The sequence below is a fragment of the Heterocephalus glaber genome, unplaced genomic scaffold (assembly GCF_053883595.1).
Source record: "Heterocephalus glaber isolate CG9 unplaced genomic scaffold, H.glaber_assembly_v1.0 deba00001097, whole genome shotgun sequence".
NCBI lineage: Eukaryota > Metazoa > Chordata > Mammalia > Rodentia > Bathyergidae > Heterocephalus > Heterocephalus glaber.
Window position 1 is genome coordinate 4,259,207 of NW_028258191.1, and position 13,198 is coordinate 4,272,404.

At 35.3% G+C, this 13,198-nt stretch overlaps 1 protein-coding gene across 1 annotated transcript in view; it reads right to left on the minus strand.

Annotated features, from left to right (window-relative positions):
* The window catches only part of Epc2 (enhancer of polycomb 2), a 148,469-nt gene that overhangs the window by 91,339 nt on the left and 43,932 nt on the right, over window positions 1-13,198 (minus strand). The gene's annotated exons all lie outside the window — the stretch shown is intronic.

Genomic DNA, 13,198 nt, shown 5'->3' on the forward strand with positions numbered 1-13,198 from the left:
TACTTGTTAGATAACAGATTATCCTGTCATTCAGAACTGTAAGAGTAAATCAGCACAGTCTCTTGTACTAAGGAACTTAGCTAGCAGAGAAGAAATTGAATTATGCAATCAAATTTGAACTTCATAAACCTATCTCTTCTTAATTAGTCAAACTACTTGTCTAGGGAGGATAGGGAAAGATGACCAAAGAAAGTAAACCCTCACCTGAGACTTTCAGGATCACTAAGGGTTTGGCAAGGCAAAAGAGGAAATAATCTAGGTGAGAAATAACATGTCCAAAATGAACAAAGGCCCAGAAGCACTCAACAAAAAAGAAAGTAGTTTAGGAAAGAACTTGGATTTGAGTTTTCCAACTTTCTGTACCCCAGAAAAATATGTGGACAGGATGCCAAGGCAGGGCACCAAAATACAATTTTCCTATACATACAGTACTATAAATTTAGTTAAAATCTATTATTAGTAAAAATTTCTGAGCTAAGTAAAAAACTGTGAGAATTACACATAAAACACACATACAAATAGTATTAAGAAACTAGGAAGGTAGGCCTTGAGTGAGTAATTTCTAGTACTATTCAAATACTTTCCTATTACTTTGCTGACCACTCACCTGCTGGTTTCAGAAAGTGATGCAACAGGCCATGCCTCTTTGTAGTTCACAATTTTGTGAATCTTAAGAAACAAACAATTGGCTCTAAGTAAGAGAGAATCATATTTCAGGGCTCTGATTTCTATATTAACTATGCTGAACTTACCAGGGAAGGAATTAAAAGTAGAGATGAAAAACCAATGTTGATGATCTACAGACATGGATATAACAATCTGAGCTAAATGGTGATATAGTTCTCATTTGAAAACATTATTTTGATATTTCATTTTCTTCCATGTACAAAACATTTTCAAGTATTCTCCAATTATCAAAATACATCTTTGATGAGCATTTAATAATTTTATAAATGATTGATTGTATACGTTTATGTGTGGTGCTGGGATTAAACTCAGGGGCTTGCATAAATTAGGCAAATGTGCTATCACTAACCTATATTCCCATTCTTAAATGAAAAAAGCTTAAAACAGATCTTAGGTGATATTCTTTTTTTTGGTACTGGAAACTGAACTCAGGACCTTGCGCTTGCTAGGCAGGTGGCAGAAACACAGAGCTAAATCCCCAGCCCTTAGGTGATATTCTTAATAACAAAGCTGGCAGATGACAGGGCCATAGCCATAAGATGTAAGTTTATTTGTAAAAGACTAAAAAACTTTAAGGCCATAATAAGAAAGAAAATGACATGAGCCATCAGCACAGAGGGTGCAACAAAACTCTGAAAAACTAAGATCAAAAAGAAGAGTGTGCTGATGCAGAAGACCACAGGAAGATTCAAATCCTTGCAGAGGAAAGGAGAAAAGCTGAGCGTACCTGACCCACAAGAAATCAGACACAAGGGGAAATTCTGAAGCATTAGTTTGAATAAACGAGAATGAGAAAAGCCATTCTCTTCAAAAGCACATTATTCTGCATAGACAGAAGAGAGTTCCAGTGAACTAGAGAAAACTATAAATTACCCTAAAGCTTTAATGAATTCATTCAATTATTTAAAAATCAGAAGACTACATTCAAATCTACCTCTACTAATAAATTTCCCTCACTCTTGGGAGTAAGGGTAAAAAGAAAAACAGTTTAAGAAAAATGCTCCAAACTTAATTAAATATTGCCATGCACTACATGACACATTTTTGTCCAATGATGGATCCATTTATGGCAGTGGTCCCATCAAACTGTATCACCCAGTAATGTCACAGCCATTTTGTTCGCACACAAAATCTCCAACAACACATTTCTCAGAATGTCTTCCTAGGCTCAAACAGTGCATGACTACTGTTAGGGTTTGGATCTGAAATGGCCCTCTAAAACTCTCAAGATTAAAAAGGTTGCCAGCCAATAGATCTTTTGGGAAAAGACTGGATAAGAACATAGGGCTCCAAATTCGTCGACTCCCCAAATGAGATCATGTGACGGCATCAGTGGGAGGTGATGGAAACCAGGAGGTCGGGCCCAGCTGAAGTGAACGGACCACACAGTGCCGTGACCTTCAAAGCGCTCTGTGGTCCCCCAGCTCCTCCCTCTGCCTCTTTTCTTCTCTGTCTGCTTCCTGGCTGCCACAAGGTGAGCAGCATTCCTCTGCCACGCTCTTTCACTGTGATGCTCTGCCTTGAAACAACTCCAGAACCAATGGAACCAGCCAATCATGGTCTGAAAACTCTGAAAGTGAGTCCAAATAAAACTTTTCCTCCTACAGTTGTTTTTTTGTAGGTATTTGGTCATAGTCACAAAAATCTGACACAATGATATACTCAAAAGAAGGATGTGGGACAGAGGCTAACATTATCAAAAAGCCAATGAAAACTATACTTAAGCTGCATAAAGAGAGTCAAAAACCAAAAAAAATAGCAAGAAGCAAGGTAAAGAAAATGGATTAGAAAGGTGTCAGAGGGGCCCAGGATGTAGCTCAATGGCACTGCGCCTGCCTGGCAAGCACAAGGTCCTGAGTTCAATTCCCGGTATCACACATACAAAAAAAGGTGTCAGGATATAAACGAGCAAGGAAGGAACGAAGGACATATATAATTGGTATCCTTGAAGATCAAAACAATGCAAGGGAAAAAACTATAAAGAACTATTTAAAACTATGTTCTAAGAAACCTTTGTGGAATAAAAGAAACTATGAAATTGCATACCAATAAAAGAATAGAAGAGATTAAAAGAACAAAGGGGGGGCACTAACAAACCTCTCTAATCAGGAAGTTAAATCCACAGGCCAGAGAAGATGCATCACCAGAAAAGATGAGAGGCCCTTAGACTCTTTAGCCAGGCTATGCAGGAAGGTCTTCCTTCATACACGTTGCAAAGATAGGAGAGGTGGCTATCTTTTCAAATATAGAAATCACAACAAAAAGTAACATGGACAAAAGAGGGAAATGTGTTCCAATAAAGGAAAAGAATGACTCTCCAAAAACCAACAAAAGAGAAATAGATCTATGAATTATCTAATAAACATTTCAAAATAATTATCTTGAAGATCAATGAGCTAAAAGAGAACACCTACAGGCAAGTAAATGAAATCACAAAAGTAATGGATGTACAAAATAATATCAACAAAGAGATAAAATTTGTTTTTTAAAAAGAACTTCTGGAATTGAAAAAACTAACCAAAAAGAAACTTTACAAGAGGTTCGACAATAGCCTTGATCAAGCAAAACAATCAGTGAACTTAAAAACAGACTACTTTAAATTACTGAGTTAAGAGGAAGAAAACAAAAAAGACTGAAGAAAGTTGAAAGCCTAAGAAACTTGTGGGATACAATCAAGTGGGATTCACTTTAGTAAGTAATGACATATAAAACTGAAATAAATAAAACAGAGCCAGTCACATTTCTATCAGACAAACCACAAGCCACAAACCATCAAAAGAGACAAGGAAATACATTACATAATTACAGACAAATTAATTCACCATCAAAATACAACAACTACATATGCATCAAATAGCAGAGGATCTAATTATATGAAGCAAACATGGACAAAACTGAAGGAGAGGCAAAAACAGTAAGATAATAGTAGTAACAGATTTCAATATCTGATAGCCAGGCAGACAAAACACCAACAACCAATAATAAGAAGAAAAATTTGAACAACACAGTGGACCAATCAGACCTGAGACACACAATACTCCAGCCAACAAAAGCAGAATATACATTCTCCCCTACAACACATGGAATATTCTACAGATCACATGCTCAGCCACAAAAAAGTAGTAACAAATTTAAAGTTAAAATCATACCATGTATCTTTGCCAACCATAATGAAATAAGAAATCAATAGAACTAGGGCCAGGGATTTAGCTCAGTGATGGAGCCATCGCCTGCCTTGGAGATGTGAGGTCCTGAGTTTGAGCCCCAGTACCAAAAAAAAAGAAAAAAAAGAAAAAGAAATCAATATAACAAAACTGGAAAATTCACAAATAATGTGAAAATTAAAAACAACATACCTTCGAATGATCAATGGGTTAAAGAAGAAATCACAAGTGAAACTAGAAAATATCTTGGGGCAAATGAAAATAAAACATAACCAAAATGTATGGATTTAAGAAAAGCAGTACAATGTAGAAAATTTACAATGGTAAATGTCTACATAAAAATAAATCTGAAATCAACATCAAAACTACAGATATTAAGGAGCCAGAAAAGAACAGACTAAACTCAAAGGCTGAAGAGAATAGAAAAAAAATCAACAAAACCAAAAGTTGTTTTTTAAGAGATTAACAAAAATGACAAACCCTTAGCCAGACATTATCACTGATGCCACAAAATTAAAAGGATTATAAGAGACTATGGACAATTATACACCAACAAGTTAGATAACCTACACAAACTTGATAAATTTCAAGAAGCAACCAAGACTGAGGCATAAAGAAATAACAAATATGAACAGACAAAATTAGTAAAGACATTGAATGAGTTATCAAAACCTCTCAACAAAGAAAAGTGCAGGAGCAGAGAACTTCATTGGAGAATTATACAACTTAAAGAATAAACACCAATCATTCCCAAACTTCTCCAAAAAACGAAAGATGAAGGAACACTTTCCAGTCTCACTTCATGAGACCAGCCTTCTCTGATAAAATCAGACAATGATTACAAGAGAATATCCTTGGTAAATAGTGATAACAAAACTGTCAAGAAAATACTTGCAGGGGCTGGGGATTTAGCGCAGTGGTTCTGCCACTTGCCTCACAATTACAAGGTCCCGAGTTCAATCCCTCGTATGCACCCCCTCAAAAAAGAAAATACTTGCAAACCAAATTCTGTAGCTTATTAAAAAGATGCTAAGTTGGTCCAACATATCAAAATCCATCACTGTAATATACCACATTAACAGAATGAAGGACAAAAACCACATGATCATCTCAATTGATGCAAAAAAAAAAACCCAATATGACAAAATTCAACACTCTTTCGTGATACATAATAAAAACTCAAACTAGGAATAGGAAAGTACCTGAACAATAAAGATCATATATGAAAAGCTTACAACTAACATCATGCTCAAAAGAAAATGAAAGCTCTCTAAGATTAGTCACTTTCTCATCACTGAGACACAAATACCTGATAGCCACAACTTAAAAGGAGAAGTTGATGTGGTACATTTTCTAGTGGGTTCAGTCTGAAATTGGCTGGCTCCAAGGCAGAAACATGGTGGAAGGGCATGGCAAAGGAAAGCTATTCATCCCATGGCAGCCAGGAAGCAGAGAGGAAGAATCAAGCACAAGAATACACTTCCATATCATGCCTCCAGTGATCCACTTCCAATCAGGCCCCATCTCCTGACAGCACATTTAGCTACTGAACTCATAACGGATGAATCCACTGAGTACGGTGCTCTATGATCCAATCACCTTCCAAACACCTGAGACTGTAGGGGAAACATTTTTAAACTAAACCACAACACCAGATGTGCAACAAAGAGTTAATAACCAGAATATATAAAGAACTCTTAAGACTCAAGAACAGAATCAACCTGATTGCAAAAAGGGCAAAAAAAAATACTAGCATTTCTCTAACCAAGACATATTTATCTAACTAGAGCTGGGAACAGCTCAGTAGGAGAGCGCTTGCCTAACATGCACAAAGCCCTGAGTCTGACCCCTACTACTTCCTGCCCATTAAAAAAAAAAAAAGAAGATATACAAATAGCCAACAAGCACATGAAAAGGTGCTGAACATTAGAAATCTCCAAGGAATGCAAACCAAACCACAATAAGATATCACCTCCTCCACATTAGGATGTCCACTATCACAGAAAATTACACACATTACCAAGGATGCAGAGAATGTGGAATCCTTGTACACAGTAGGAATGTAATATGCTACAGGAAACAGTATGGTGACTCCTCAGAAAGTTAAAAAAAATTTTTTTTGGTCTTGTCTTTTTTTTTTGAGACAGGGTCTTGCTATGTAGTTTAGGGTGGCCTTGAACTCACTACAGAGCCCAGGCTGGCCTCAAACTCGTCCTGCTTCAGCCTCCCGAGTGCTGGGATTACAGGCGTTGGCCACCATTCCAGGCTTGAAATCTAAAGATTTAACTGCTTCATGACCCACTTCTGGATTTTATATCTAAAAGAAATGAAAAACAGAATTTTGAACAAGTGTGTGCACAGCCTGCTCATTGCAGCATTGTTCATGATACCGAAGCAGTGGAAGAAACACACAGGCCAATAGGTTCATGAGTGATTAAGAAAATGTAGTATATGATACAGTGGAATATTACTGGGTCCTAAAAAAAAGAAGAGCTCTTGTTATATGCTACAATATGGATGAATCTTGAGGATGTTATGCTAAGTTATGCTGGCCAATTACAAAACACAAATATTGTATGATTCCATTTATTAGGTATCTAAAGTAATCATAAGGGTAGGAACAAAAAGAAGAATGGAGGGATGCTGTATGAAGTGTTTCAGTTTGACAAGATGAAAAGTTCTGGAGATTTGTTGATATACAGTAGTTAATACTTCTGTATGGTACACTTCAAAAAGGTTAAAGTGGGGCCAGGGATTTAGCTCAGTGGTGCCATCGCCTGTCTCACAAGCACAAGGTCTTGAGTTCGATTCCCTGATACCAACAAAAAAGGTTAAAATGATAAATTTTATATTGTGTTTTTTAACACATTCACACAGGGCCCACTAAATATCTCGCAAAATTATTATGAACAAATGACTCTAAGACATATTTGGATAACATGTCAAAATAATGCAACTTACAAGTTCAAAACAACTACACTTCAATATGAAAAGTAAAAATTATTATGAAGCAGCATTTTCAGAAACTTCAGTGAAAGCAATGTGTGAATTAATGACTTCATATGCAGCTAAACTGTGTTTCAAGTATCAAGGGTACAGAAAGAATTCAGGGAATTCTGTAGGGGACTTCTGAGGAATCTGCTAGGAATAATGCTGTTCAAAAGAAATACATGCATGTAACAAATACAAGCCACATATGTAATTTTACATTTTCTAGTACCACATTTTAAAAGTAAAATAACCTGGTGAAATTTTAGAAATAGATTTTATTTAACCCAATGTACATATCCAAAATACTATCCTTTCAATATGTAATATAAAAACATACTGAGATTTCTTTTTTTTCTATTCCAAGTCTACAAAATCCAGTGTATTTACAAGTACAGAACATCTCGATTCAGACCACTCATATTTCAAATGCTCAACAGCCACAAGTGACATACTGGACAGTGCAGTTCCACACTCATCTTGCCTTCATTCAACCAAGAGATGACAAAAACTCTAGCAAAATTATACATATTAAAAATGAAGTAAAGGATGGAAGACTAATACACAAATATCTGCACACTAAATTGAAAATATAATAAAAAAGAGAAGAGCAAAAACAAAAAAGAAAGCAGAATAAATGCCTTCTTCTTGTATAAAAGCCATGCAGAAGAAGCAGCTATTTAATAGGAAAATATATCATTAAAAGACTACCAAACCAGGTAATACAAGATCAACAGAACTAAAAAGCATCAAGTAGGTACGAATGCAAAGAAAACCACTACAATAAAAATACAAACCTTCTCAAATAACAAAAACAATCCCTTTTAGGCCACTGTGTTCTCTCTTGTATGATGGCTGACCCTCACTGTAGGGTGTACTTCTTTTCCCACTTTTACTTGGCCCAAACTCACTCTGCAGAGCCTATTTCTTTTCCAACCTTTAACAAAACTTTGCTACCATTAAAAAGAAAATCCCTTTTAAAAAGGAACATAACAAATGTAGCAATACACAAAATTATAAAATATTAAAGTTGAAAGTAAACACATCAGTCACATCAATAAATTTGAGTAGACTTAAGTCACCTATTAAAAATAATTTTCAAGGCTCATAATCAGACTCAACAATATGCCAAATATGAGAAATACATGCTATTCATTAACAATAAAAGGATAAATAAAAGTTTAACAGGTAAATGAAGACAATAAGAAATACAATTAAACCCTAATACCAAGACAAGAATTCTAGCCAAAGATGGAGAAGAGTACTTTTTATTCCTAATAACTACAACTTACAACAAAGATTTAGCATTTATTACTATCTATCTGAAACAATAAATTATGTTTATGAAGCAACAGCTATAGTATATGCAAGGACCAACAGATTAATAGGAGCAAACTTAAACGCACCACTGTCAGCACAGAATAAATCAGGTAAACAAAAAAGGACCTAAGCATTTAATCAGTAAGGTAGATCTCGTAACTGTCAATCAAACTTTACGCTCAATGTTCCTCCTTCCCAAAAATCCATGGGATATCCATTTATTAGTTAAAAATTAGAAAGTATAAAATAGTATGATTGGAGGATAAAAAATAAAAATTTTCTAAGAGCCTGATACCTTTGTAGAAATCCACCTTATAAGAATCATGTTACTCTCTCAAATGCTTGAAAAAACAATACAGATATGAGAGAACCCAACATGCAATAATACCAAGAAAAACAACAAATAAACCCTACCTTATAGAAATAAACATTCATGTAACGGCTCATCTATAATACCTGGATACCACGAGAACAAATATAAAGTTCATGATTGTGATTATAAATTAATAAAGTGTTCAGAACAGTTCACAGCACAGTGTAAGGAATAAATGTTTAATTTTCTTTAAAAAGCACAATAATCAAAGAATAGTTTAAGAACAAAAGCAAAATGACTATAAAAGTTAAAAAATTTTGAGTATAAAAAAACTTTCTCCCTGACTAGGAACTCCACCAGACAAGTTACTCTGGTTTTTCAGAAGCTGCAGGTGGTTTCCATGTGTTATATTACAATGTCAATAATTTTTTAAATGGTTTTTCTTCTTTTTTTAAATATATGTTTAAAAGGCAGTATCTTTTGTACTGTGAATTTACAGTAGAGCTGCATAATGCACTTTCTTTTAACTTCTGTTGGGTGTACTGTAATATAATTACAATATTGTACTACTATGCTCCTTGTGATGAAAATAAACTGATGGAGCTCAGTGGGCTGCACCTGCCTGGCAAGTGCAAGGTCCCCAGTTTGATCCCAGGTACGGGGAGGAGAAAAAAAATAAACAAAAAAACTCAGCTTTGCCAGCACTGGTGTTGAGGCAGGAGGATCTAAAATTCAAACCCAGCCTTGGGCAATTTAGAAATTTGGCAAGACCGTCTCTTAAAATAAAAAGGGGAGAGGGACCTAGGGATGTGGCTGAGTGCAAAGACACTGCTCAATCTGGGGGGGGGGGGTGTAGAAGGGGGTGTTCAAGACCCATTCATAATAAAACATAAAATTCTCATTTCTTAATGTGATAAAGGGCAAGCAACCATGAGACATCTACTGCTAACATCTTAAGTGGTCAAAGACAATGCTTTCCTCATAAAATCAAAAACAAATCAAATATGTCTGTCCTCACCACTTGTCCTCATTTTATTTGAAGTTCTAACCAGTGTAGTAGTAGTAGTAGTAGTAGTAGTAATAATAATAATAATGATGATGGCACACAGGTTGAACAAAACTAGTAAAACTATCTTTGATAGATGACAAGATCCTGTAGTGTTACATATATTACTGAATCTCAAAAAAGCTGGTAGAACTATGAAGTTAATTTAACAAGACCACAGATCAATATTCAAACTCAACTGCATTTCTACATTCTATCAACTGGACAATGAAAATTAAACACCATTTATAATCCACTAAATATTTGGGGGTAGACTTAAGAAAACATCAAAAGAGAAAATATGTTCATGCATTAGACGATTCAATACTGTTAAAATATAAATTTCCCCCAAATTTATTTAGAGACTCAACACAATCCTAATCAAAACTCCAACAGGCTCTAAAAAATAATTTAACAGAAATGGACACGATGATTCTAAACAGAATGGCCAGAAAACCTTGAGATAAAGATATTTAAGGAACTTAATCTGATTCTAAAACTTAAGTTACAAAAGCTAAACAACAGTGTGTTACTGGCAAAAAGATGAATACACAGGGTTATGAAAATGGAAAGCCTAGAAATAAATGAACACACAACCAGTGAAGTTTTGGACAAAGGCACCAATTAATGTTTTCTAAACAAGGAATTCTAGATAACTAGATATGAGTTTGGGAGAAGATAAGCCAGTATTACTGTTTCATACTATACAGAAAAATTAACTCAAAGCAGATGACATATAAATGTCATCTTATAAAATATCTAAGTAAATATAAAAGAAAATTTTAGTGACTTTAGTTTTGGCAAAGATTTCTTAGACAATACATAATAAGCACGTATAATAAATGAAAACACTAATACATTAGACTTCATCAAAATTTAAAATTTGTGCTTCCAAATACATTAAGAAAATGAAAAGACAAGCCAGACTGGAAAGAAATAATCACAGATAGACAGATAGATAGACAGACAGACAGATAGACAGATAGAGGCCTTCTATATAGAATACAAGAATATAGTCTCAACTCTTACAACTCAATTAATAAAAAAGCAGAAAATCATTTACAAAATAGGCCAATGAACAGACACTTCACAGAAGATAAAGGAATGACCCATAAGTACCTGAAAAGATGCTTAACATCTTACATCAGGAAAGGAAAACAACAACAAAAAAATGTTTTACTATAAGCACACTAAAATGCTTAAAATTTAAAGAAAACGCCAACTGTTGTCGGAGTGTCAGATGATATAACCACTGTGAAAAACTGTCAAGCAGTTCCTTACAAAGTAAATATACATTTATATGTTCCAGCAATCCTCCAACTAAGAATTTACCCCAGAGAACTAAAATGCATGTTCACAAAGAAATTGCATGTAAATGTTCACTACAATTTTACTCACAACAGCACAAAATCAATCTACCAAAAGGTAAATATATAAACAAGGTGAAATACATTTATTAAATAGAATACTAGTCAATAAAGGGGGGGCACTACTGATATAACATAAATGAATCTTAAAAATATGCTCAACAATAGACACAAGTGGCTACCTACTGTATGGTTCCATTTATATGAAGTTTTAGGACAAATGAAACTGTAGAGACAAAAATCAGGTCAATGACTGCTTGAAATAGAGGATATGACTACAAAACAGTTTAAAGAGAATTTTTATGGGGGATAAAAATGTTCTATTCTTTGACTGGTGTGGTGGTTACAGTGGTATACTCATTATTAAGATAGAACTGTTCACAAAGTAAATGTATTGTGTATAAATAAAGTTTCAAAAAGTTCAAGATCTGTGGTGGATTAATTGTCAATTTGAGTGGGAACGCCCAGCTAAACTGAGTCAGAGCAATTCGGTTCTGGGCATGGAAGACCCACCTGAGGATTGTGGCCAACAGCAAAAAAGAACTGAAGGGGAAGACGGTATGCTGTTGATTTTCCAGAAGAAGCTTTGTTGTGGCTGGTTTTCCTGTTCTCGTTGTTGAAGGAAATCGGTTCTCACTGCCGCAGGGATGGCTGCTCTTCTCGTCAGGGGAGCTCTGGCCTTTGCCTTAAGCATCATCACTTCCTGGCTCCAGTGCAGATCCCTCAGCCTGGTGGCACAGATCTTTCACTCTGCTGGTGTAGACTCTCTAGCTTCCATCACTGGCCTTTGGGTCTTCCTGGTGCAGATCTTTGATACAGACTTGCATGAAACATTGCCATGGACTCTAGGCCTCCAGCTGGACTCGTGGAGGATAATGTCATGGGATCCAAGCCCTTGGCTAGATTCTTCGGGCCTCTAGAAGATATATCTCTTGCACTCTTTTGCATTTGACTTTTTGGGTGAATATTATAAAACAATTCTATAAATTTATGTGTCCTGTGTCAAGTCTATTCCCTTGAAAACACTGACTACAAGACCTAAAAAATACAATCTATGATATAAACAAAAACATAAGCAAACACGTCAACAAGGAAGTATTTACAAAGCTGGTGAAACTGTGATGAACAGAAATTTTCAAGAATGAATGATGAGGCCGGGGATTTAGCTCAGTGGTATCACTGCCTGCCTCGCAAGCACAAGGTCCTGAGTTCGATATCCCGTACCAAAAAAAAAAAAAAGAATGATGGTGAACCTGCTAAAAAGTATAAACTGGTATGTTCTTGAGGATATTTTGGTAATATGTTTCTGAGCCTTAATAAAGTGTGTTAACTTATTATTTATACAATTATTATAATTAAAACAAGCTAGTTATCCCCAATACTGGACTAATCACATTTTAGTATATCCATATGATGAACTTTTACACTTCTGTTTGACACTTCTTGAAAACCAATTTAATGACTTGAAATGTTTATACATTAAGTAAAAAACAAAATCACATGTCCAAGATAATTTCCAATATTGCAAGGTAAATAAAATGATGAGTGATAACAGGCATAGGGAAAAAAGCCGCCCATGATGGTCCATGCCTGTAATCTAGCATTCTGGGAGGCTGAGAGAGGAGGATCACAAGTTCAAACCCAGCCCACCAGGACACTTAGCAAGACCTTGTCTCAAAGTAAAACATTTTTTAAAAAGCTGGGGATGTAGGTTCAGTGCAAAGGCCCTGGGTTTGACCCACAGTATTGAAATAGTAAATAAATAAAATAAGCAAGCAAGCAGAAAGGGAGGAAATGTGCCAAAACTCTTGGCAATGAACTCATAAGTGGCTTTTGGAGCAGGAGGACACTACTACAGATGAAACTCAGAGGCACTCTACTACCACTGAGGTATATCCTTAGACTTTTTGTTTTTAAAGACAAGGTCTTGTTTAATTCCCCAGGCTGACTTCAAACTCACAATCATCCTGCTTCAGCATCTCAGATGGGATTACAGACATGTGCCACTGAATGTCTTCTCCATACTTTCAACATTTTCTACAATCTATTCAAAGGACACGTATTACAAAAGATGGAGGAAGATGAAGAAGGAAAAAAAAACACTTCTTCTTACTTAAAATAAATTTGCAGTTCTTCCAGTAAACTTTCTAAAGCTGCTTATTAAAGTCATCTCAGCTGAGCAGCATATTAAAGTCATCTGGAGAAGTAAAATATGAACATGTACATAAGAGGCAAAAATGGCAGCAGGAACTAGATCAAAAGCTTCAGCATCTGACTTATACTCTAAGATGAAGTACATAAAATGAAATATATT